Here is a 26115-nt window from a genome sequence, read left to right on the forward strand (position 1 = left end):
CAACATTCTTTTTTACCACTCACGCTCCTTGGGGTTTTCTGTGATTCTGGAATCCATTCGTCTCTGAGAGCGAGTGGGCCTGGTGGGGCATCGGGCTGCTTTCTCTGTGTTGTGACTGTACTAAATGAGCCTCTTCAGCCTTGGTTCTCAGCCTTAGCTGCACATTGGTATCACCTGGAGGGGGCTTTAATGATACTGATACCTGGGATCTACCTCTAGAAGCTCTGATTTAATGGGTAAGGAGGGCAGCCTGGGGATCAGAATTTTTTAAAAGCTCCTTAGGTGGTTCTAATATGCAGCCAAGCTTAAAAACCGCTGCCTTAGGGGGTGCCTGGGTGGCTCAGTCGTTAAGCATCTGCCTTTGGCTCAGGTCATGATTCCAGGGTCCCGGGATCGAGCCCCGCATCGGGCTCCCGGCTCGGCGGGGAGCCTGCTTCTCCCTCTGACCCTCTTCCCTCTCATGCTATCTCTCATTCTCTCTCTCTCAAATAAATAAAATCTTTAAAAAAAAAAACCAAAAAACCGCTGCCTTAGGGCAGTGCTTTTCAAGAGGAAATGTGTGTATCAGTCCGGGAGGGAGCTGGTGAAAGTGCAGATTCTAACTCCGTAGAGTATGCCGTGGAAAGACCAGTGATAGCTCAGTAAGACGGAGGTTGGCAGAGGTTGGCAGACTAAGGCCTGTGGACCAAATCTGACCCAAGGCCTGATTTTGTACAGCTTTCTGGCCCTTTACAGAAAAAGTTTGCCAACGCCTGCTCTAGAAGGACTCTTTTTTTTTTTTTTAAAGATTTTATTTATTTATTTGAGAGAGAGAGAATGAGAGAGAGCAAGCACATGAGAGGGGGGAGGGTCAGAGGGAGAAGCAGACTCTCCGCTGAACAGGGAGCCCGATGTGGGACTCGATCCAAGGACTCCAGGATCATGACCTGAGCCGAAGGCAGTCGCTTAACCAACTGAGCCACCCAGGCGCCCTAGAAGGACTCTTTATAAAGCCCCCTGTAACCACTGAAAATCCTTCTTAGTATTATCCCACTTTATGGGACCCATGGGCTGCTTTTCTTCCTGTACGGAATTTGCTTTTATGTAACAGTAATGGTATAACTGGTAGATTACTTGCTAGTGGACTTGATCCTTTCAAGGCTTGTTTCTAAGCTTGTTGGGGTGATTTTAGGGCAGCCTTTACTCTATAGCTAGTTTAGGTTCCTACCAAGGTGTGACCTTTCTGGGTCTGTTCTGAATACCCCAGCTGTTCAACAAGGGCGCTCCACTTTGACCGTCAGAACATGCGTGCCTCCCAGCCCTGTGGGGCTTCTGAGAGGTGTCCAGCTCCCAGCTCCCCTGGCTTTGCCTGGCTTTTTGGACTTCTGTCTTAAATATGCACAGGTTAGTATTCAGTGAAACTCTAAAGAATAAACTCTATGCTGATTTCTGGAGTTTTCTCTCTATGCAACTCCCTCCTCTGCAGGACTTGGCTTCCTAAATTTCAGGTACCTCAAATTCCAGTCTCTGTGCCCTGCTTGGATTCTCCCTCCTGGCACTGTGGGCCAGAAGCTGCCTCCAGGCAGAAAGCGGGGGCAGTCGTAGGCACATCTTACTTGTTTCCCCTCTCTCTCCTAAACGTCCTGTGTTCAGTATCTGGAAGCAGTGGTTTTGTCCAGCTTTCTAGCTGTTCACAGCAGAAGGGCAGGTCTGGCGTCAGCTACTCTGTCCTTGCTGGAGGCTATTTACTTAGATCTTTTTTTCTTCGAATATTTTCCTGTTGTAAGTAAAGGCAGGGGTCCTGTCACCATTTTATACGTTAGATGACACAAAGTTGCCAAGAGTGAGTTAAGAGGCTTGCAATCACATACTGAGATGGTAGGATGGCAGGATCCTGGATCACGTGACCTGACCCTGCCTCACGAAACTAGATCCCACCGGCAGACCCAAGCACGCCGGCGGGTTTACGTAACTGGCAGAGACAAAAGCAGTAGAAAAAAAGAAGAGAAGAAGGGGTAAAACAGGACGGTGTAGAAGAATGGGGGGAGGGGAAAGTTCTTCAGCTGTGTATCAGGAGAGACACAGAGACCCCAAGAATTGCATCAGATATCACTCCCTGTCACCCATGATAATGTAGAGATAATACCTGCCATGACTCCACCCTGACCATTGTGCCTAGAGCTTTCAAGTATACTGTCTCATTTAATCTTCATTTTCTACCTGAAGAAGACACTATTATCCCTATTTTACAGAGTAGGAAGTGGGGGCTCAGAAAGGCAAACTTATCTGCCCAGAGACAGCTGATACTGTAGCAATGCTGAGATCTGAACCCAGATCCGAAGACTCCACAGCTAATGCTCTTCCTCAGAGGTCGCCTTTCCCTGACTCGTTGTTGACTTGCCTGATCTTTTTCCCCCTTCCATCTCATTCCACTCCTTTAAGAGTACATTTATTTCCTCTGACTTTATTTAAACTAATACATGCTAATTGGAGGAGATGTTGAAAATACAGAATATTAGAAGGAAACAAAATCATCTCTACTCTTACCCTTATACATTATTTCCAATCCCAGACTTTGCTTATGAACTGTAATGCTCACCTGTGTAACTGCTTGGCCCTCAGCAGATAAAGTACCCAGTGAATGCTTACCGTTTTCAGGTACCACAGGAACTACATAGAATATTTAAAACATCACGTAACTTGCTAAGAAAGTCACAACTTTGTGTTTCTATATAAAGAACACTGGATTCCAGTGGATTCACCAGGAGGGCTTGATAATCTTTTTTTAAGTGCTTCAGGTATGTATCTGCTGTGTTAAGTTTCGTGGTCCTCACAGCTCTTGGCTCTGTGCTATACCCATAGCCCCTCAACAGATACCCTTTGACTGATTGATTGATTGATTGATAGGCCCTCAGAGATGGAAAGTAAATTCAGATATTGAGTGAGCACCTACTGTGTGCCAGGCACTGCGTTTGTTCCTGGGAATAAAGTGTGAGCTGGATACGTACTTACCTCTAGCGATAGAAAATCCAAGAAATCAGCCTCTGAAATGTTCAGATTAGAAGACATTCTCCCTCAGTGGTATTTTTACTAGGCAAGCTTGGAATTGTTTGTCATGGGTAGGCTTAAAAAAGAAGAGCTGTGAAAGACCAGGCTAAGTTCATAAAATCAAGAAGGGAAAATGTTACTTGAGGCTGGCATTCAGTGATCGCTTAGCCAGCTGCCGTACTATCTCACAGGGGAAGGGTTTTATTTATGTCTCTTTTGGTCTCGTCTTCTTTTCATCTCCAGGTTTGATGTATAAGCGTTAGCTGGGGCCTTTGATTTACAGTGTTCTAGAGAAAGAGACCAGGGATGACAAAGCCAGCCAGGCGTACCTAAAAGCCCTTGTGTTGTCCTAGATCCGGAGCGGGCTGAGAGCCACATGGAGGATTTCAGCAGGTGCTCAGAGAGAGCCTGCTGGGAAGGCAGCTCCCCTAAAGCCTCGTGAAATAAAGAACTTTCCAGTCCTTCTCTGAAATATACAATTTGCTTGGATATTGGATGTTATGACAGCAATCTGTAGTCCTTTGAAGAATCTTTTACTATTTGAGTTCAGTCAACTGAGAAAATTTTTTAAAAATTTGGATCCATCAATTATATGTATTAAATAAAGGGCTTTAAAAATTATGTGAAAGTCTGTGACCAGGATGCCTGGGTGGCTCAGTCAGTTAAGTGTCTGCCTTCGGCTCAGGTCATGGTCCCAGGATGCTAGGATTGAGTCCCGCATTGGGCACCTTGCTCGGTGGGAAGCCTGCTTCTCCCTCTGCCTGCCACTCCCCCTGCTTGTGCTCTAGCTCTCTGACAAATAAATAAATAAAATCTTTAAAAAAAAAAAAAAAGAAAGAAAGTCTGTGACCAACATTTTTTAACCTCTAAAATATAGTTTAGTAAAACTAGAGTTATTGTTATAACAGACTGGATATTGAGGGAGAGGGAGTTATTTATTGGGAGTAATAAATTACCCCAAAACTCAGTGGCTTAAAACAACAAACATTAATTATCTCACAGTTTCTGGAGACAGAAGTCTGGGGGTGGCTCAGCTGGAGGGTTCTGGTTCACGGTCTCTCACGAGGTTGCAATCAAGCTACAGCCTCGACTGGAGCCAGAGAATCTGCTTCCCAGAAGATTCACTCATGTGACTCGTTTAATTCTCCACATGGGCCTCTCCACAGGGCTGCTGAGTGTCCTCAAGACAGGGCGGTTGACTTCTGCCTGAGTGAGGAGACAGAGTTGGAGGGCGAGGGGGTTCAAAACAGAAGCCACAGTGCCTTTCATAACCTAATCTTAGAAGTGACAGACATCACTTCTGCCTGTTCCCTGGGTCACACAGACCAACCGTGCTACAGCCCGGAAGGAGACTACACAGGAGTGTGAACATCAACATCAGGAGAGGGGAATCTCTGGGGGCCATCATGGAGGCTGGCTACCACATGGGCTTGACCATGCAAAATTTCATTTAAAAGTCTATGATGTTGGCTCAGGGGCATTGATATTTACTGCTTCCATTGTTTATCTTCTTGAGAGATGTAAAAGTGAAAACCCAGAGCTATGGGGCTGTGCGTGTGTGTGTGTGTGTATGTGTGTCCTTAAGTCTCAGCAATGAGGCCAATTGTGTAATTCCTTGTCATATCATAGGGCCAGAGAGCTGACACCTGAGAGGCAGGGTTTGCTTGCCAAGACTTTTGAGTGTGGCTGAATAAATCTCAACCCGAATAAGACCAGTGATCCAGTACAAAGGAAAAGCCCCATCTGTTTTGTTCACTGAAGGGGGCACTGACCAGGCTTAAGTTGTGGGAAATCTGAAGAGGGAACCTTTTTTCAGTGGAACATTCTGGGAACCCTTCTAGTTCTTATTTTCCAAAAAGGGACGCAAAGGGATCCAGCGCCATCTTGCTCGTGGAGGCCCTCCCTTCTTCTCCCCCATAGCAGACCTGGGGTCTGGTCTCGAGCAAGTCACATGCTTGCTCTGGATGGTAGATTCCTTAACAGTAACAGAGCAGTTGGACTAGAAGGAAAGGTAATGGGTACAGCACCTGCTGGCTAAGTCGTGCTGCAACTGGTATTGTTCCAGCTATTGTTCCACTGGAGAATTACCTGCGCATTAAAACGTGAAAGCTACTGGTTCCCAAATGGCATTTTATTTCAACCCTCCAGTGAGCCAGTCCTGTGGCACACAAGTGAAGGTACCTGACAATAGCAGTTTCTCCAGTAACAGGTAGTCAGACGGAATTACCAGAGTCTCCCAGACATACTGAGCAGCGTGCAAGTGATTTGCTTGTTTTGCATCCATGCTGCTTTTCCCAAAGGCTTATGGTTATTATGAGGATAGTAGGTTTTCATTGTAAATATAGAAAAGCTTAAAGAAGAAAGCTTAGGAAGAAGAACCTCTGGAAGAAGAAGGGTGGAAAAAAGTTGGGATGGTGCTCAAATATATCTAATGACTTATTGTCTTATAACTTCACATTTGTTAACTCTGGTTGGCGGGTACATGGAGGTTTGCTGTAGTCGCTTTTGTATGTTTCCTACCTATTTTAATATTTCAGATATTTTTGATTCAATTTTTTAAATTTAAATTCAGTTAATTAACACATAATGTATTATTGGTTTCAGAAGTACAGGTCTGTGATTCATCAGTCTTATATGATACCCAGTGCTCATTACATCACATGCCCTCCCCAATGTCCATCACCCAGTTACCCCATCCCCTCACCCCCTCCCCTCCAGCAGCCCTCAGTTTGTTTCCTGAGATTAAGAGTCTCTTATGGTTTATCTCCCTCTCTGGTCTTGTTTCCTTTTTCCCTCTCTTCTTCTATGATCTCTGCCTCTATGTTTCTTAAATTCCACATATCAGTGAGGTCATATGATAATTGTCTTTTTCTGAATGACTTATTTCGCTTAGCATAATACCCTCTGGTTCCATCCACGTCGCTGCAAATGGCAAGATTTCATTTTTTGATGGCTGCATAATATTCAGTTGTGTGTATATATATATATATATACACACACACACCACATCTTCTTTATCCATTCATCCGTTGATGGACATCTGGGCTCTTTCCATCGTTTGGCAGTTGTGGACTATTTCATATATTTTTAAGAAGCAGCGCTGAGAACACAGTCTCCTTTTTAAAACCAGGAGGTAATCATTAATCATTGTTCCCATTTTTGTGATTTACTTGTAGCTTTTTATTGTTAACCAAAGAAGGATCACACTCTCTGTATAATTGTGCATGCACCTTTTTCCCCTTTGTAGAATAGCGCCCTAGAAGTGGAATTACTGCATCAAAGGGCATGCACATCTCCAAATTTGTTAGATAACTACTGATAACATTTCAAAAGGCTGTGCCAAAAGTGCCCCACATCCTGGCCAACACAGGTAAAAAATAACTCATTTGCATTTCACTTGCTTATTAATAAGGTTGAGCATCATCCTGTAGAATTTTATTAGACATCTTTATTTATTCTCCTGTAAATGGCCTGTGCGTATCGTTGGACCTTTTTTTATTGGGTTATTTGCTTTTCTAAAGAATTATACCCTCTGGGGGCGCCTGGGTGGCTCAGTCGTTAAGCGTCTGCCTTCAGCTCAGGTCATGATCCCAGGGCCCTGGGATCGAGCCCCGCATCGGGCTCCCTGCTCGCCAGGAAGCCTGCTTCTCCCTCTCCCACTCCCCTGCTTGTGTTCCCTCTCTCTCTGTCTCTCTCTCTCTGTCAAATAAATAAATAAAATCTTAAAAAAAAAAAAAGAATTATACACTCTATCCAGATTCTCCCATTGTAAACATTTTGCCACATTTGCTTCATCATTCTCTGTATATTATTATTTTCTCTTAATCATTTGAGAGTAAGTATAGACATGATGCTCTATTACCCATAAATACTTTAGTGCAGTGTGTCTTTCCTAAAAAACAGGGTTGCTTTCTTATATAAGTACAGTGCAATTATGAAAATTGGGAAAATGAACGTTTATACAGAACTATTATCTAAGCTACAGACCCAATTCCATTTTTGCCAACTGTCTCAATTTTCTGTAAACATTATACTGTGAGCCTTTTAAAAATAGCATTTAAATTCAAAAATATCTTTTTTAAAACTAATGATGTAATGTATGGTGATTAACGTAACATAATAAAATAAAATAAATATATATATATATTTTTAAGTAGGCATGAAGCCCAACACAGGGCTTGAACTCATGACCCTGAGATCAAGACCTGAGCTGAGATCAAGAATTGTACACTTAACTCACTGAGCCACGCAGGTGCCCCCAAAATATCATTTTTAATGGCTGAAAAACATTCCATTATACAGCCATGCCATAATTTATTAACCGTGTTTTGCTGACTATCACTAATATTTTTACTCTTACAGATAATGCCACTATGAACATAACTGTCCCACGTGTTTTGTGTTGGGCCCTGCTTCACGCACACTGGAACTGGCAACTCTGAGAAGATGTGTGTTTAGGATGTGTATTGAGGGGCACCTGGCTCAAATGGTTTTTTGTTTGTTTTAAAGTTTTTACTTATTTATTTGACAGAGAGAGAAAGCAAGAGAGCACAAGCAGGGGGAGCAGCAGAGAGAGGGAGAGCAGTCTCTCCGCTGAGCTGGGAGCCCGACTCAGAGCTCGATCCCAGGACCCTGGGGTCATGACCTGAGCTGAAGGCAGATGCTTAACCGACTGAGCCACCCAGGCGCCCCCAGAACTTTTTTATCTTCCCAAACTGAAACTCTGTACCCATCAGACACTCACTCCCCACTCCTCTTGCCCCGTCCTCGGCAACCACCATTCTATTTTCTGCCTCTGTGGGTGAATGCAATGTTTTCATATTATTGGCCATTCACATTTCTTTACCTATCAATTCTTTGTAAATGTCCTCAGCCTGTATTTCCTATTGGGGCATTAGTATTTTTCTCATGGAGTGGGAAGAGTTTACTAGGAAAACTGAGAGTGAATGGATCAAGGATTTTTAGTTTTTTAAGTGTTGTTAAAAGATTGGTGGGTTTTCTCTGCCTGGTCTTGATTCCTGAGAGATTTGCCTACATTTGACCCTCCTGGCTGCTAAGCCTGCGTTTCCCAACTGTTTTCTCTCCTTAGAAATGGGCCTGGTATTTTTTTTTTTTTTTTTTTACAGCTTTGTTGAAGAATAATTGACAAATAAAATTGTATGTCTTTAAAGTGTACAACATGATTTGATTATATATGGTGAAATAATTACCAAGATCAAAATAATTAACATCCATCACCTTGCATAATTAACTGTGTGTGTGCACATGTGGTGAGAAGGCTTAAGGTCAAAAAATGCCTCAGGCTTAGGGTGCTTACACAGCTAAAGAGCCAAGACAGTAAAGAACAAAACTAATAAATCAACAACATTAATTTAATGTTACACATTATTTTGTTTTGCTGAAACTAAGTCGCAGCTCACAACATGAACATGACCCTGCAGTGACAATATGTAAATAAATAATTTTTGAAAATAAAGGGAGAAGGGAAGAAAAAGAGGTGGCTCAGCAGTCCTTGGGTTGGTAGCTGGGCTGCCCAGTGAGCTTTGGCGCCCCACTGGTCCAGCTTGAGGCTGCTTGTTGCCGGGATCTAGAGGAAACCAGGTTGTTTCTACTACCTCTTCTAAGGATCACCCTCTGAGCCCCAAATCTTGCTTTTGCTTCTTATTTTACTGGGAAATTCAAACAACAGAAAAAGAACTTTGTCACTGCGGGCTGCCTGCCCCTGTCCCCAGAGGCCCCCATCTGTTAGAGTGGGTACGTTATCTCTGCTCCTATTTAAAGCCGGTCCCTCCTAAGGTAGGCTGTCCCACCTCCTCTTCGGGTCACGGTCACATGCCTCACACTTCCACTTACCTCCTCTTTCCTGCATATTGATTTTACCCTCTCGACTGGCTTATCTTAGCCACCTAAAACAGGCTGTAATATCCCTCATCTTAAAAAAAGAGAAGTCCTCCCTTGACCCCATATTGTTCTTTGGCTCCTGCCCCACGTTTCTGTTCCTTTTTACAGCAAAGGGCTGTGAAAGACATGTCTAATTTGTCTCTACTCACTCTCTCCATTCTTCCCTTCTCATTTTCTCCAACCCACCCCAGCCAGGCCTGTGCCTCTCCTCCCACCCACCCCTCCACTCACCCCCACCTCCCCTGCCCCACATACAGTCCGGCACTGGGCTTCTGGATTAGTCCTGTGGCCACACTTGACAGCTAAGGAGGCTGGCAAATGCAGCCTAGCTGTGTGCTCAAGAGAAGGGGAAATCAGATTGGGGGGGGGACAGGTAGAGCAAGGTGAAGGGGAAAAGGAGAACTATTTCGGAGTGACTCCTTGCATAGAATGGAGCGGGATGTGAATGGACCATCTCCTCCCTGTGAACCTTAACTGAAGAATTTTAAGAACCACAGGCGGGGGCGCCTGGGTGGCTCAGTTGGTTAAGCATCTGCCTTCGGCTCAGGTCATGATCCCAGGGTCCAGGGATGGAGCAGGGAGCCTGCTTCTCCCTGTCTCTGCTGCTCGCCCTGCTTGTGCTCTCTGTCAAATAAGTAAAATCTTTAATAATAAAAAAAAAAAAAGAGCCCCCGGCGGCTCTGAACAGCATAGCCCCGCCCACAGGAGCAGGGCTGTGCTCTGTATAGTCGGATCCCCGAGGAAGAGACCAGAAGAGGTGCTCTCAGCAACAGGTTTCCCAATCTTGACTTTAGAAGATGAAGCTTGCTTTTTGTTTTTCATGTAAAGAATTGGATTCTTTGTGATGTCCATAAATGTTGCCATTCTTTTTTTTTTAAAGATTTTATTTATTTATTCACGAGAGACAGAGAAGAGAGGCAGAGGCAGAGGGAGAAGCAGACTGCCCGCTGAGCAGGGACCGCGACCTGAGCCTAAGGCAGATGCCCAACCATCTGAGCCACCCAGGCGCCCAAACGTTGTTATTCTATATTTCTGTCTAGGAAGGCAATTTTCTATATCATTTTGTTTTGTTTTGTTTTTTATAAACAGCTTGAATCCTATCACATGAAAGATCTGCAAGTATCCATTTGTTCACCAAGCAGAACACACAGATATTTTGCTTTACAACTTGTGCCGAAGATGGTGGTACACCTGGTTCATTCGGTGTCACGAAGGTTGCATGTTTAAGGGGGATATGTGTCCAGTATCCAGGAGTAATTTTCTGATGAACTCCCCAGTTCTCTGCAATGTGGACTGAAGCTTGCGTCCTTCCAATTTTATTTGAAGATCCTAAAATTTAGATTGTCTTTTCCAAACCCTAATGTTCAGACGGCATTTTTCAAACCTAAAATTGGGGGTCCATTCCTGTGGCCTGTATCTTGATCCTCACGGTCATCAGGGGCCTTAGCTTCCTTTCCAGAACCACTGGGTGGCTTAGCGTCATGTAAACGGGGGAGTAAGTCTCCCTTGTGGGGTCTTTGAGGATGATTCCAACATAGCCACAGAAATTACAGAGAGGCATGTGAAATGAGAGGATCCATTATACTCACAGGGCCTAGAGGAGGGAGGCCACCTGGGAGGAGCACCCAGGGAGCAGACTGAACCAAGCAGGTGGGGAGCCGAGAGTATGCACCCATGGGCAAGTGCCTTTTTGGCGGTCAGGGTGGGCTAGTCAAGCAAAGGCGGGAGATTTTATTGGTGTGTTTGAGTGTCACTCAGTCACAGTCGAGGGCGGGGGTGGGGGTGGGGCGAAGAAGAGGAACTGTAGCAGGGACCAGCCTTATCGAGCTGGTGGGTATCTCGCTGCTAGGGCGGATGCTCACAGCCTGTGTGTGGGGATGTTGAGGCATCAGAAAAATGGGAAGTTTCAAAACCTGGCAATACACTTAGCTAAGCCACATCCCTTCCAAAGTACTTCATCAAATCTCTCCTTCTGCTCTACCCAAAAGAGAGGGTGCACTCCTTTAAAACAAATGAGCAGGGGTGCCTGGGTGGCTCAGTCGGTTAAACATCTGCCTTCAGCTCAGGTCATGATCCCACGGTCCTGGGATCAAGCCCCGCATCGGGCTCCCTGCTCAGAGGGGAGCCTGCTTCTCCCTCTCCCTCTGCTGCTCCCCCCTGCTTGTGCTCTCTGTCAAATAAATAAATAAAATCTTTAAAAAATAAAAATAAATAAATAAATAAAACAAATGAGCAGTCTGAACCTGAAAGGATAAATATTTTCAGTAGTGTCAGCTTTTCTTGGCTCCTGTTGTATGAACGTATGGAACATCACTGATGAACAAGTGTCATCTGCCTGCTACCCCCCCAGCGCCCCCCCACCCCCACTTGCACGGAAAAGCTGAGCGTCCACATAATCACAGCCACCAGCCCCAGATGTTGAGTGAAGGACTGTAGAAATGGATCATTTTGTGCAGCCCTGTCTTTACTGTGCGTGGGACCCAGCAAGAGGATGTTCCGCAAGAACAGAGGAAGGCAGAGGCCGGTCAACACAGTCGTAGCGATTATTGAACCCAGGCCCCCGGCCGACGTTTGTACGAGCTTGTTATTGGATTCGTCATTACAGCCTCGGCTGGGCTGGCATGCTTGGCAGCCCACGGTGCAAATGAAAAATAGATGAGTCTGACTCAGGGAGCATGTCCTCTCCTCCTTTTCTCCTGAAGGAAAGGAAAGCGATTGCCGTGGAAGCTATTTCTGATATTAATAAGAACAGGATGGCCTGGCTCTGTTGGCCAAAGGAAGGCAGCCTGAGTTAAGATGGTGAGGTGCCATTTAGAAGAAGTAAGGGGAGGAACGTGCTATCGTTCCCTGTCCCTGGTGCTCCTCGTTTTCCCGAGCACTGTTGTTTTCACGATCTTATCTGCTGCAAGAGACCTTACACAAACATCACTGATTGATATTTCCCTTATGGTGTCAGTTTTCGTCTCGAGAACTGGTTATTACGAACCTGCGCACGTGAGAAGCATGGTTTGCATTTTCTGGACCTTGAGGGGTTGTGATTTAAGCACCATCGGAGGGAGCCCTGGGCTTTTCTTTATCGTCAGTGGGTGTGAACTTGGCAGCAGGTTATTGTCCTGTGCTGTTCAAGGTTCTCTTTTGTTGGTATGTGCTCAAGCCATTCATGATTTTCAGATGGCAACAAAATGTCATTAAACTCTCTATGATCGAAGCTCCTACAGGAAGAATTATTTAGCTTTATCAATTCTCTGTGACCATAACCCTCCTTTTCCCATATTGAAATAATTACTTATGTATGTTTTTTGGTAATGTGAGGTTTCTTAGGATCATAGCTGTGGTTTATAACACAAATGACTATAATTTATTTGGATTCGGTCTTTTTGTTTCCTTCAGGATTTCTGCCATTCAGATATCTGTACAGGATTCTGCACTGTCACCGAGGCAGGGTTTGTGGAGGGTAGCAAGACTTTCTTCAAGTAGCTTTACTTCAGCGATCTGCTCAGATGGCTGTCCCAAGAATGTCATCACCAGTGCCTTCCTCCTGCAAGATCTTGAATTCTGAAGTCCCTTTCTTTGCCCCAGCCAGAGTGGTCATTCTAGCACAGAGGCTGAGAACATTATTTTGATACCAGACCTCCCTGGGTTTGAATCTAAGCTTCCCCACTTACTAGCTTAGGACCTTGAGCAACTCCCTAGGCCTCTCTGTGCCTCCGTTTCCTGATCCGTCAATGGGATGCTTCATGAGAAAGATACAGGAGGTCAGTGAGTTATGTTCAAGCCTGTGGAATAGTGCCTGGCACACAGTAGGTTTCCCGTAAGTGCTGTAGTCCGTGGCTAGTCTGTCATCCCACCTCTCCCATCATCCCCTCTTCCCCGCCATCATGACCTTCCATCCCCTAGCCTCCCCCCCGCCGCCCCCTGCCATCTCCCACAAGCATCTTCGTGTCTGCATTTGTCTCTCAGGCCTTCACCAGCACCCCCTCCCTGAAATCCTTGCTGCATGACTGTTTCAGTTCAGGCCCTGGTGGGCTGCAGATGACACTGTCCGACCAGGTAATTTGAGGAAAGCTAAATAAAGACATTATGTACAAAGGTGTGAGCAGGTGAGGAAAGCACAAGGGGAAGCACAGTGCCCAGGCGTAGAAACCCAGAGAGAGCACGCTCACAGGAGCTATGTTGAGAGGGCTGCCTGACCAGAGCCATGAGCTGGGTGGAGGGATGCAGCCAGCCCACGGCAACCACCCTGGAAGAGAGCCAGGGAAGTAAGGAATCTGACCTTACCTTTCTCCCTCTTTGCATCTCCTGCCGAGCCCCCCCACCCTGCCCCCGGTTCCTAGCTCCAAGACAGAGAGCAAAGGCACCCATCCATCGATGCAGTGCATGAGTCAGCCTCCCAGGGTAGAGCAGGGTGGAGCCAGGTGGAGAGTGGGTCTAGACCGGAGGGTAGGGAGCAAAATATCTGCATTGTGCCCTGAGGACCCCTGGTCTGCAGCGCCCACTCAGTTTGGGTTATAACCCCATATCCGGCTCCATGCTCAGTGGGGAGTCTGCTTGAGGATTCTCTCCCTCTGGCCCTCCCCCGACTCGTGCTCTCTCTGTCTCTCAAATAAATAAATCTTTAAAAAAATTAATGGCATGGAAATGACTAGTGGAAAGACGATAAATACCACTCTCCTGGCTAAAGATGGCATTCGTTATGAATAATGGATTCAACATATTTAACAGTGGCAAACTCTAGCACATGCTGTATGTAACCAAGTCACTCTCTGGCCCCCTGTCCCCGCATCCAGATTTAGTTGCTTTCATATTCTCTGGGGGGGGGGGGCACCCTAGATCTCACTTTTTAGAATTTACCTATGTACTCATTTATTCCTGTTTTACCTGCTCTTCTAGATCTTTAGCTCCATAAGGACAGGGACCAGATCTGTGTTGTTCATCATGGAATCTCCAAACCTTAGAACAGAATATGGGACACTATAGATCCTTCACACATATTTGTTGAGTGAATAAACATACTGGTCACAACAGTCTGTGACCTGTCACAACCTCAGGAGTCCAGCAGAGTGGGGATTCCAGGTGCCATGGAAGGGCCCAGGAAGTTCCTTCCCATGCCCTTCAGCTCATTCCTTTCTGCTGTGAGGGGTCATTTCCTTATGACTCTCCCTCCCCCACCACTGCAGCGGCCGCCCTCTCTGCTTCTATGGGCACAGGTCTGGTACCAAGAACAAATTGCCTCTTCTTTCAATCTTCATAGGGAATATAATATGGGGGGAATTATTTTTTCTGAAATGACTCTGTTTCTCATTTCTCTCTCCTGATTGTGTTTATTTGTAGTTTATTAACCTGATGGTGCCCAGCAAAATATATTGGATTGTTATTTGGACCATTTCACACTTATTCAGCAATCTTGAAAGTGTGTCATGGAGCATTATCGGGTCTTACAATGGAAAATTGGCATCATTTTATGTTATTCCCTACTGGGATAGTCTAACCAGATTTTATTGTGAATGAATGACTTAGGGAGTTCTTTTTAAAGGTCACAAGTGATGTTTAATATCAAAAAAGATTACTTTTTGGGAAGAGGAAGTAGCAACACCAGCTGGAAGCCCTCATTTATTGAAGCTCTATCACCACTCAGTAATCTTTTTATCTGCTGTTTTTCTGACATTTAATATTCTGGGGGAAAAAAAAACAGTTCTGGGGAGGAAATTAAACTTGAGGGTTGAGATAACAGGACTCTTATAAAGCTTATATACTGGAGATGTTAGAAAAAGATCCTGATCCAAAAAAAAAAAAAAAAAGCAAAAAAGTAATTAGTTTAGAGGGACTACGTAGGATTGTCTAAAGTGAAAGCCTGAAAAAATTGGACAGATGTACTTCACAGACTTGGAGAATATTTGCTCTGGGGCCATGTTGTAACAGGCTTTTCCTGATGCACCTGTTTTAAACCAATTGCCTCTTTTCTGCCTGATAACCGAAGTTTAAGTTAAGGGTTTTGTGATAGAAGCAATTAAAAGCTCAACACTGGGGCGCCTGGGTGGCTCAGTTGGTTAAGTGACTGCCTTTGGCTCAGGTCATGATCCTGGAGTCCCAGGATCGAGTCCCACATCGGGCTCCCTGCTCAGCAGGGAGTCTGCTTTGCCTTCTGACCCTATCCCCTCTCATGTGTTCTCTCTCATTCTCTCTCTCGCAAATAAAAAAAAAAATTATTAAAAAAAAGCTCAACACTGTTATATTTTTCATTAATTTACCAGTGAGTGGTTGGGTTTATATGAATAATTGATTCATTTTGAAAATAATTATAATTCTAAGTTGTGTTTTACTAGACGGCTTGTCCTTGGTAATATAATTTGCCTTTAACTACAATATAATTTGTTCTGCCCTTCTGGTGATCAGACTTTTCTTTAGGGAAAAAAATAAGCATAGGCAATATCTATGAAGATAATATTTTTAAGGTAGATGCAAATAGAATGGTTTGGGAGCTCTCAGTCTTGGATGACGGAAGGTTAGATTTAGATCAGGCCTGGTACAGGACATCCTAGTTAGAGCCAGGAACAGGCAAAAGCAGAGATGGGCCCTTAATTCTCAGATAAACTACTACGTCTATTTGCAGTATCTCCAAAAGCCGAAGCTTCTCTGCTCCCAGATAACATACCCAACAGACATGCATTCTTACGTCCATGGAAAAACATTCATGGAAGTAGTCATAGCAGCACTAATTATAACAGCCATAACTAGAAACTACCTACATGCCTAACATCTGTGGAATAGGTAAGTAAGTGGTGTGTGTTCCTACAGTGGAAAATGAACAAACTGCTACTCTGTATAACAATGTGAATGAGTCTCACAAATAGAAGGTTGAGAGGAAGAAGTCAGATGCCAAAAAGTACCTACTGTATAATTCCTTCTGTATGCAGTATAAAACAGATAAAGCAATCTAGGTGTTAGAAGTCAAAATGACAGTAACCCTTGGAAGGGTAGTAACTGGAAAGGGACACAAGAAGGGCTTCTGGGCTTCTGTTGCTGTTCTGTTTCTTGATCTGGGTGCTCGTTCTACTGGGTATGTTCAGTTTGTGAAAATTAATGGAGCCATTATTTAGGCACTTTAAATATGATATTATAATTTAATAAAAAGTTACAGGGGCAGGGCGCCTAGGTGGCTCAGTTGGTTAAGCGACTGCCTTCGGCTCAGGTCATGATCCCAGGGTCCTGGGATCGAGTCCCGCATCGGGCTCCCTGCTCAGCGGGGAGTCTGTTTCTCCTTCTGACCCTCCCCCATATCATGCCCTCTCTTTCTCATTCTCTCTCTCAAATAAATAAATAATATCTTTAAAAAAAAAAAAAGTTACAGGGGCACTTGGGTGGCTCAGCTGGTTAAGCGTCAGACTGTTGATCTCAGCTCAGGTCTTGATCTCAGGGTTGTGAGTTCAAGCCCTGAGTTTGGCTCCACACTAGGCGTGGAGCCTACTTAAAAAAAAAAGTTACAAATATACAATTTGAAAAACAGACATTGCTATAATTTTGAGTTGACTCATTAGAAGGCAGAAGTTTACAGTGACACTTTGACAAAGGTTCAAGGGTACGTGAATACTGTACTGCTTTGTCTTAAGGCTGAACCATATTATCTACGAGATGGAACTACCGGGACACTTCAGCCTAGCCATGATTTTTGTGTGTGGAGAACCAGGGCAGCTTATCCAAACCCCCATTTCCTTTCTGGGCCAGCTCTAATTTCCCAGTTCCTTTCTTTTTTTTTTTTTTTTAAAGATTTTATTTATTTATTTGACAGAGAGAGACACAGCGAGAGAGGGAACACAAGCAGGGGGAGTGGGAGAGGGAGAAGCAGGTTTCCCGCGGAGAAGGGAGCCCGATGTGGGGCTCGATCCCAGGACCCTGGGATCATGACCTGAGCCGAAGGCAGACGCTTAACGACTGAGCCACCCAGGCGCCCCTCCTAGTTCCTTTCTGACGTCTCTTCTCTTATGAGCTCCAATTACAGCCATCACCAAAAGAACCCGGTTAGCAGTTAATAGTGCTCTAGGTGTTTTATTTCTTTTGATTCTTTCTTGACTCTGACTTTGTCCAGGCCAACAGCTCCACCTTTCACTTCTCCATCCAAGGTCAGGCATTTGTGGACATTTGAATAATATTTGACAAATGACCGTTGCTCTTGAAGAAGCGGGGAGATGAACAGAGGCTCTGCCCGAGGCAGGGCAAGCATTTGCTTTTAAGCGGTAATAGTTGTATTGCTTCGAATTGTCTCAATTTGATTTCTCCAAACCCTTTGATATCTTTCTCTCTCTTTAAAATTTTCTTGTTTACTTGTTTATTGTAGAAGATTGGGGATTATGAAAACGCACACAGAAGTAAAGGAGAAACACCCATAATCCTCCCACTCAGAGGAAAAACTCTTTTAATATTGTGCTGTTTTTTTCTTGTTTTTGCTATAATGCCATTGCTTTCATGCTCCCTGCCCTCCACTCCATTTCTTTTACTTCTGAAGAGTAATGGGAATGAGTCAAGCAAAGAAACTGCTCCCATTTCTAAATTAAAAAAAATTTTTTTTTTACTGCTCCGCATTTTTAAAGGGTTCTCGGATAGGATAGAAACCGTGCACTTTAGTTACGGCCTCCATTTTCCTGACTCTCCATTTGCTAACGTATGACTTAATTTAAGAGCTGGGCTTTCATGCCTTGCTACAGAATAGTATCACATGAAGATGTAAGTCAGGCTTCTCTGATCCCCGGCTTCAAGATTTTAGATTAGCTTCAATGGTGCATACATTATACTCCAAAGCACGAAAAAGAACTTAGAGTTCTTCCAGGATAGAACTATTCTGTTTCCTCATGTTACTGTCCTCAATCTCATCCCGAAAGCAGGATGAGAGCTTTTAAATTTCTTAGACTTCAACATCTTTCAGACCCTGGAAATCCCATGAATCCTAATTCTCTGCCTGAGAATCAGAGCAGAAGAGTTGCCTCTCTAGGTAGAGATTTCTGGGCTTTTGTCCTAGGCTGCACTGTTCTTTCTGTTTCTGGAACCACGGGGTGATCCCCCTCCCTCTCCCAGCGCTGTGTCTTCTTCGTCATGCCCCAGAGCTCCCCATCCATCACCTGGAGCGCCCGTGGGCACATTCTGCGCGGTGTGTGCACTCTTGTTTTTCCTGCTGAAATCCACTCCTGTGCTTCTCTCCTTAACTTTCTTCCGTTTTTCTCCTCTAGACTCCTCGAGCTTTGTCCTTGGTTCTCTTTAGACTCAAGAAGTATTTAAATGATACTCAATAAAATGAGATTAGTTATTGGTAAGAAGAAAAATCCCTCCCGTAACACTGACAGACTGTTTCTCTTGACCTTTAAAATACCTTAACGAGCCCATTGTTTTGTTTGTTCAGCTGTGGTTGGGGCCCATGTGACATTTGCATTATCCCTAAGCCTGTAAATCATTGTCCTGAACAGAAGCCATCTAAAGTGAGACCCCTGCTGTATGGTGTGTGTGTGCAACAAACAGAGAGACAGAGAGAGAGAATAATTTTAGAAAATCTAGTTACCAAAACAGTTATAGAAAAGGGAAAAGAAATATATAGCGTTTGATTTGCACCTTTATCATTTCCTTCTTGACTAACTCTTGGCCTACATCAGTTACCTGAAGTGGTCCTATAATCCTCAGGTAAGATGCACCTGCTGTCCTTGGCATTGAGGAGACAAGACTTCACGTGTGTTTACATTGGATTCCCTTCAACTTGGTGGCCCCTGGAATGCAGATACATGCTGAGGGCAAATTTATAGATGTGATGTTTATGTTATTATGCTCAGTGCTTGGGAAAGCAAATGGGCAACTCCCACTCATGTCTGAGCCTTCTGAGAGCTGCCCGCCAGGAGCGGGGTGTATGTATGGTAGAGACTTTCTCCCTCTGGGTGAGTGGTTCTCCTATCCTGGGAGTCCTTTTCTTCAAACATGACTTTCCAAAGTTAAAAAAAAAATTTTTTTTTTGGACAGAAAAATTAACAGTGTATAACTTTCATGCAGAGGAAGAACTAGGGACGGGACAATTTCTATCACGATACAGGAAAAAAACGTATTACAAACTTATCCAGGGGGGTTGCATTCTAACTGGACTAATTCTTTGAGTAAAATAGCTTTCTTGGATTTTTGGTTTGCTTGTTTTTGTTTTTGCTTTCTTATTTTTAAATTAAAAGTGATCTATAGTCATTATGAAAAAAAAAAATCTCCCGAGTATAGATGGATGAGAAGAGTAACAATAATGAGAACAACAGTTAGCATTTATCGAGCACTCACGCTTCCCCGTTGTGCTTCATGTCATCCCCTCTAGTTCTGTGGGTGAGATACTGTAATAAAGCTGGTTAATGTTTTTAACCCTGCCATCTTGAACTTATTGGAAAACCAAGTCCTCATTTCTGTGAAACACCTGCTCCACCTGTCAGGATGGAGGTGGTGTTCTGAAGACACGGTTCAGAAAAGTAGAGGTTCAGCGGTCTCACTAGCAAGGGCCCGGGCTCGGACCAGACGCAGCCGCCTCCCTCTACCACCGGGGGCTTTCAGATTCTTCTGTGAGTTGTGTCGATGGTGCTTTGGGATTGCCCTTCCACCTTCAAACCAAGAGCAATATATTAATTCAGTTTTTTCTGATTTGCTAAAACCAGTTACCTCTGTCCTGGTGTCCCACTAAAGGTAGGACAGGGACCCTATCTCTAGGAAGTCACACTCGGATAAGAAACTGGCCATGCACGAGCTCTCAGTAATAGGAGGGAAGAGACACTGAATACCATGTACTGAGCACTGCGGGCCCTGGGGGAGGGGCCGGCCAGCTACCCCTGGGCAACTGGGGAGGCTCCATAGAGGAGGGGCGCAGGCACAGGGACCCCAGGAGCAGTGGAGTCTCCAGGTGGAGCAGGCCAGTGAGGGGACAATCAAGACCATATTTGGCCGCATGCAAGTGGCAGAGCTTTGAGCAGGGTGCCCAGTGAGGGGCACAGATGGTGTTTAAAGTCAGCTCTGAGTCACTCTTTGAAATTACAGAAATTCAAGGAGAAGGATTTGGAAGCCCTCCAGCCGAGCTCTGTGACCTTCTAGTATCTCAATAATCATCTGGTGTCTAGCTCAGAAATGGGAGTTCTCTGTAAAATTGGGTCGTTCAGGAAAAGTGGCCGAATGATTTCAAGAGAAGAGAAGAGTTCTTGTGCCTTAGCCTGTGAACCACTGGGTTAGCTCTCACTCTCCTAAAGGGCGTTTTACTGGCGAGTTGCCCTGCTGTCCAGCTTTGACCCAGGTCCCGGTGCTGTGGGTTCTCAACTCCTGCCCCATCTCCACAAAGGACTGGATAAAGGTTACATAAAACTCCCAACACAGGGCCGGAAGATATTTGGCTTCTCCATGTGAACGTGCTTGAGATGGAAACTATATTTTCTGTCGAATGATTTTCTTGTTGCCTTGGCAACTGGTTGGGTTTTGTTTTAAGCTTTTGATTTTTCTCAACAATGCGAGCTGCTTCCTTTGATTTAGCTCCGATGCGTGTACAGATTTCTATCTTATTCAGAGAGTCTCTAGTGTAACTGTTTATGAGGTATGGATTTTTTATTTTGCACCATCTTCACAAGGTTGAACGGTGATAAATACTTTCACATAACTGTTAGCCTGCCTGATTAAACCAAAGGCAAGTCAGAGTACTTTTTTTGTTTTTATAAGGTATCACTAAATATTTTAATGTTACGCTTTTTAATGTCTCTGACAAGGTCCCGGTGGAAAATTTTTTAAAAATATTTTTATTTATTTATTTACTTAAAGTAAGGTCTACACCCAACGTGGGCTTGAACTCACGACCCCTGAGATCAAGAGTCACACGCCCTACCTATTGAACCAGCCAGGCGCCCCATGGGAAATTGTTTTCATATGTTATAAATGCACACTGTTCCTTTCTGTCTCCTCCTTCTCACTGGGCTCTGGCCACAGTGGCCTCCTGGCTGGTTCTTAGCCTTATTAACCTGACCCCATCTCAGGGACTCGGCATTTGCCATGTCCTCTGTCTGGACCCCGCCACTCAGATATTTGCATTGCTTCCTCCTTCCCTCATTGCATTTATGGCTCTGGTTAAGTGCCACCTCCTCCAAGAGGGCTTTCTGGACCTTCCTGTCTAAAACAGCATCTTCATCCATCACTCTGGCCAGTTTGGAGATGAGAGGATCCGTCTCTGGAAAGCCTGAATGAATTACCAGTCCCCCTATATGAAGCCCACCCATCTATAAGCTGTACCCGGGGCAAGGGCTTCAAAATCCCTTTTTAATGCCACACCCTTAAATGATGAACACATAGCCAAAAATCACCAGATACTTGGAAGAATCCTCCATCACAACATACAGAGACCAAGACTAATAAGAAATAAAGGAATAAAGCCTTCCTTCTGGGCACATGTCTGATAGCATTTGATGTGCATTTGATTAATATGAGATTTAGTCCAGCATGTGGCCGATGTTATTGGCTGGCAGGCCCATTTGTTTAAACAAATCCATTTTCACTGGCACACAGAGTAATTAACTCTGACTCACTTTGCTGGAAGTCATGCTGAAGACATTTATCATTTCCTTCTACACCATGGAGACTATTAGACTATGGCTTGGAGTTGTTGAGGCTGTATGCTCATCAAAAATGGAGTAGATGCACGTCAATACTAAATTGAACTTTTTAATTACTGTAGATTTAATGACATCCCTCTGCCATGCACTTAATCTTCAGCAAATATTTACCCTTCCCAAACTGGCAGGTTTGCAGTTTATAACGTGTCATGTCAAATGTAGCATTTCTCTTTTCCCTGCACCTAGAAGGATCTCTTTTCAAAATTATAGTCTTTTAAAAAGAGCTAACATACTCCCCTTTGTGAGGAACTTTCAACATTTCCATCCTATGATTTGGAACTGACTCTTCTCACTCCTCTCAACCTTAGTCTGTATTTACTGATCTTTTTATTTTAGATACAGTTTAATATTTTTATTCTGTTATCTGAGTCATTCACATAGAGAGATGGGTGGGTGGGGGAATGGATGGAGAGATGGGTGGTTGGATGGATGGATGGTTGGGTGGATGGAGATAGGTGGACAGACCGAACTGTACTAAAGATGTGTGCAAATACAGTTTCAGATAACAGAGGATACATCACAAGCTTTAGTCACATGGTTTCCAGTTCCTAAGAGCTATGTAATAGCTTTCTAAGCAGAAGCTAAATAAACATCATTCTATTACATCCAACACAGTTTCCCAAGCTTTTTGAGGAAAATGGAATTAGTTAGATGTTCCATTAGAAAGTCCTAAAATAATTTCAGGATACTTGTAAATGTTCTTTTAATTTGTACCATGGAACTAGTGTGAGGAGCTAGAGTTGGAGGTAGTTGTTGAAGCCTGGGTGTGGATGTCTTCGGTCACTGTTTGGTGATAGAACCTTTTCGACAACCCTCCCCGCCAACACTTGAGAACACTTCCCAAGCCAAAAATTAAGCGGTCAAGTAAATTAATATATTTTTGAATTATGAAGATGAGAAACTGTGAGACTTAAAATTCTAGAGGTGATGTCAGAATTAATGAGTACAGTCGCTATGAGCATGAAAGTGTGTATGTCAAGACCTGGAGACCTCACGCCCATTAGCTTGCTTGTGCTCCGTATGATTATTCTCTTATATGCCTTTGTAGTGTTTAGGGCCATACTTCCTGAGTTTGAATCCTGCCCTTGCCACTTACTAGCTGTGTGTCTTCGACCAAGTTTCATAATCTCTGTGCCTCAAGTTCTTTATCTGTGAGTCTATCAACGAGCTCACTCAATGCCTATTCCAACATCCTCCTCTTACAGAGGGTGGAAGTTACCATTTTCAGACTCTCTCATAGCTAGTGTTCTGGATGTGCGTTAGATCTGCTAATCAAATGCATTCCCATAAACATCTGGATTCAGACCTAGATTATGTGGGAAGAGAGCTGGGGCATGGGACATTCCTTTTTAGCTGGGGTGGATAATGGCAGAGGCAGCATGGTCTGGAAGCAGCAACTGATGGCTTCCTGATCCAACAGGCAGCTTCCTGATTGGGAAGATTCCAGATTGTAGCAGAAGCTGTGTTGACTTGAAGCAGCATCTGTAGCAGCAGCTTCCTAATTGTTTAGGTTTCAAATAATGAAGAGCCGGCAGCTCCTTTGGCTGATTTGGGGAGTAATTCCTAAAAGCTTAGCCTAGAGTCTATTTCTGCAGCTCTCTCAACGGCAGTGTGTACTGTGGTTTACATCTAAGTACCTCTCTTTCTTCTTCAAGTAGCCAAAGTCATGTTGGCTGCACCTAAAGATCAAGAACAGTCCACTTAGCTTGTAGATTTGTTGATAGAGTTAATGAGATAAAGCATTTACAGTGCTTAGAACATCTGGCATGCTTTTTCTTTTTTAAAATATGCTTAGGGCTTTTTCTGGACCTAGTCAATGGTACACCTACAACCACGAATAACACAGATATTTATTAGTTTGTTGGTTCATTCACTCACTCACTCATTCATTCATTGAAATAAATATTTGCTGAATGTTTATTCTAATCAAGAGATGTTCCAGCTGCCCTAGGGTAGTGGTTACAACCTAAGTGAACATTAGAACCATCTGGGAATCTTTTTTTAAAACCTTAATTTCTATACCACATCTAGGACTTACTGAAGACAGGGAGTGTGTGTTGTGTGTAGATATTTTCTTTCTTTCTTTTTTTTTTTTTTTAGAGAGAGAGAGTGTGTGCCTGCATACCTGGGAAAGCAGGGAGGGGCAGAGAGAGGGGGAAAGAGAGAATTCCAAGCAGGCTTCATGCTGGGCGTGGAGCCCAAAGTGGGAGCAATCCCAGGATCCCAAGATCACGACCTGAGCCAAAATCAAGAGTTGGACACCCAACTGCCTGAGCCACCCAGGCACCCCTGTAGATAATTTCTTAATTGAGATACTATTTTCATACAATAAAGTACACAAATTTTATGTGTTATGGCTTGGTGGATTTTTACAGATGTATACACCCAATTAACCACTACCCAGATCGAGATAGAGAGAAAAAATGTGCATGAAAGATTTATTGTGTGTATGGATTTGGGGGGGAGGCTTTTTTTAGAAGCTAAAGTTTCAAATGCATTTGAGATTTTTGCTACTCAGAGCTCAAAAAAAATTTAGTCCTTTAGAATAAACAGTATAATCAGGTCACTTTTTCTTTTTTCTTTTTCATACTCCCCTACAAATTGGTGTCTCCTTCTAGATTTATGAAAGAAAATGATTTCATTTACACAGGAAATGAAATTAAGGAGGACCTCAGGTAACAGAAAATTGCAAAATAAGAGTAAGGCACTAACTGTTACCATTTGCCTTTGTGAGTCAAAACCTCTGTCTCTGTTTATCTTCTTAGGATTGTCATAGTTTATTGACTAAAGGAGAGTTCAACTGCTTTCTTAAAACTAAGCTATACAGCTTTTTTCATGTGATCTCTTCAAAGAGAGTGAATATCATGAGCATAAAAATAGTTATTTTCCTTTTTTTCAAAAGAGTGTTTGGAGCCAATGCCTGCATAATTAGCATTGCGAGGCCAAGACCACCAGAGCAGCAGACTTTAGCTGAGTTACGAAGATAAGGTTGGTAATCATTTGAAAAGCAAATGGAAACAGTTGATTGCAGAGAGAAAATGTCATCTGCAAAACAAAACACTGAGAGCATCTATATTTTTTATAAAACCAACGAGAACAACTTTGAAGTTGAATTACTTTGCATAATTGGCTCATTACAGAATAAAACTTTCAGACACAAAATGTACGGTGGACATGAATTACACTTTTAAGATGGTCACATGTGATTTGGGATCAAAGTCTAGCATTGGGACCCTGTTTCAAGGAGAGCTGGTCCATATTAGTGAATTAAACAGATTCACATCACCAAAGAAATAGAAAACATGAAAATTCTCTGTGGCTCATTTCTTTGCCTTCAGGCAAAATCTCCATAAATTGACCTAGGTGATATGAATGTTGTCCATTTTGAGTGTTCTTAAAGAATGAACTTTGGGTAGGGGGGCAATCTGGCTATGACATATATTACTCTGTTGATCTGGCCAGGGAAGATAGTGGTCCTAGGTTGGCAGTTCTTGTCTGTTAGAACTTGAACGTATTATTCCACAGCCTTCTTTTTTTTTTTAAGATTTTATTTATTGATTTGACAAGAGGGAGAGGGAGAAGCAGGCTCCCCGCTGAGCAAGGAGCCCAATGCGGGGCTTGATCCCAGGACCCTGGGATCATGACCTGAGCCGAAGGCAGACGCTTAACCAACTGAGCCACCCAGGCGCCCCTATTCCACCGCCTTCTTGCTTCTCTTGTTGCTGTCCAGACATCAACCATCAACTGAATTGTCATTCATTTATGGGGAATCTGTCTTTTCTAACTGGGTGGTTTAAGAATTTTTATTTTTGCCTTTGATAATCTATAGTCTTATCTCATGCTTAGCAGTAGGGGTTCTTTTCATTTATCCTGCTTGCAAAACATGGTGATCGCTAAATTTGAGAATTCATGCTTTTATCAGTTCTAGGAAATTTCTACCCATTAACTCATTGTGCATTGCCTTTTCCCCATTCCCTCTGTTACGTCTTTCTGAAATTCCAATTAGATGCATGTGGGACCATTTCACTTGGACTTACATATCTCTTCATTTGTTTTGTTTTCTCCATCCCTTTGTCTCTCTGTGCTAAATTCTGAATAGTATCTTCAAATCTGATTCCTATTCCCTAATTCTCTTTCCAGTGGTGTTTAGTCTTCTGTTTGACCCATCTACAGAGGCATAAATACCTATTATCATAATTCTCCATTTTTCTAAGTTATTTTTGTTTCTTTTTCTAGTTTACCGATTTATTTTTTGTAGTCCCTTGTTCCGAACTCAAACTTTCTATTTCTTAATTTATTTCTTTAACATATTAAACATACTTGTTTTATATTCTGTGACCGTTAACTAATGTCTAAAGTTTCTGTGAGATTCATTCTGGGACTGGCTCCATTGCCTCGTTTCAGTGCGTATTTTGTGAGTATTGTTTTTTTGTTTTTTTTGTTTTTTTTGTTTTTTTAAGATTTTATTTATTTATTTGAGACAGAGAGAATGAGAGACAGAGAGCATGAGAGGGAGGAGGGTCAGAGGGAGAAGCAGACTCCC

General features: G+C 43.5%; 1 protein-coding gene and 2 long non-coding RNA genes across 7 annotated transcripts in view; 2 read left to right on the top strand and 1 right to left on the bottom strand.

Moving 5' to 3' along the window:
- The window catches only part of SHLD1 (shieldin complex subunit 1), an 81486-nt gene that overhangs the window by 40614 nt on the left and 14757 nt on the right, over nucleotides 1-26115 (top strand). The window lies entirely within an intron of this gene.
- The window catches only part of LOC145723828 (uncharacterized), a 55606-nt gene that overhangs the window by 10885 nt on the left and 18606 nt on the right, over nucleotides 1-26115 (bottom strand). The window contains exons 2-3 of the long non-coding RNA XR_014149151.1: nucleotides 4028-4233; nucleotides 3168-3314 (exon numbers count right to left, since the gene is read on the bottom strand). This is a non-coding gene — a long non-coding RNA (uncharacterized LOC145723828). The remainder of the gene's footprint in view (nucleotides 1-3167; nucleotides 3315-4027; nucleotides 4234-26115) is intronic.
- LOC145723829 (uncharacterized) lies at nucleotides 4212-11157 on the top strand. Its single transcript, XR_014149152.1, has 2 exons — nucleotides 4212-6397; nucleotides 10018-11157. It is a non-coding gene; the product is annotated as an uncharacterized LOC145723829 (long non-coding RNA).

The sequence above is a fragment of the Leptonychotes weddellii genome, chromosome 10 (genome assembly GCF_054177405.1).
Source record: "Leptonychotes weddellii isolate Sample4059 chromosome 10, ASM5417740v2, whole genome shotgun sequence".
In the NCBI taxonomy this organism is placed as follows: domain Eukaryota; kingdom Metazoa; phylum Chordata; class Mammalia; order Carnivora; family Phocidae; genus Leptonychotes; species Leptonychotes weddellii.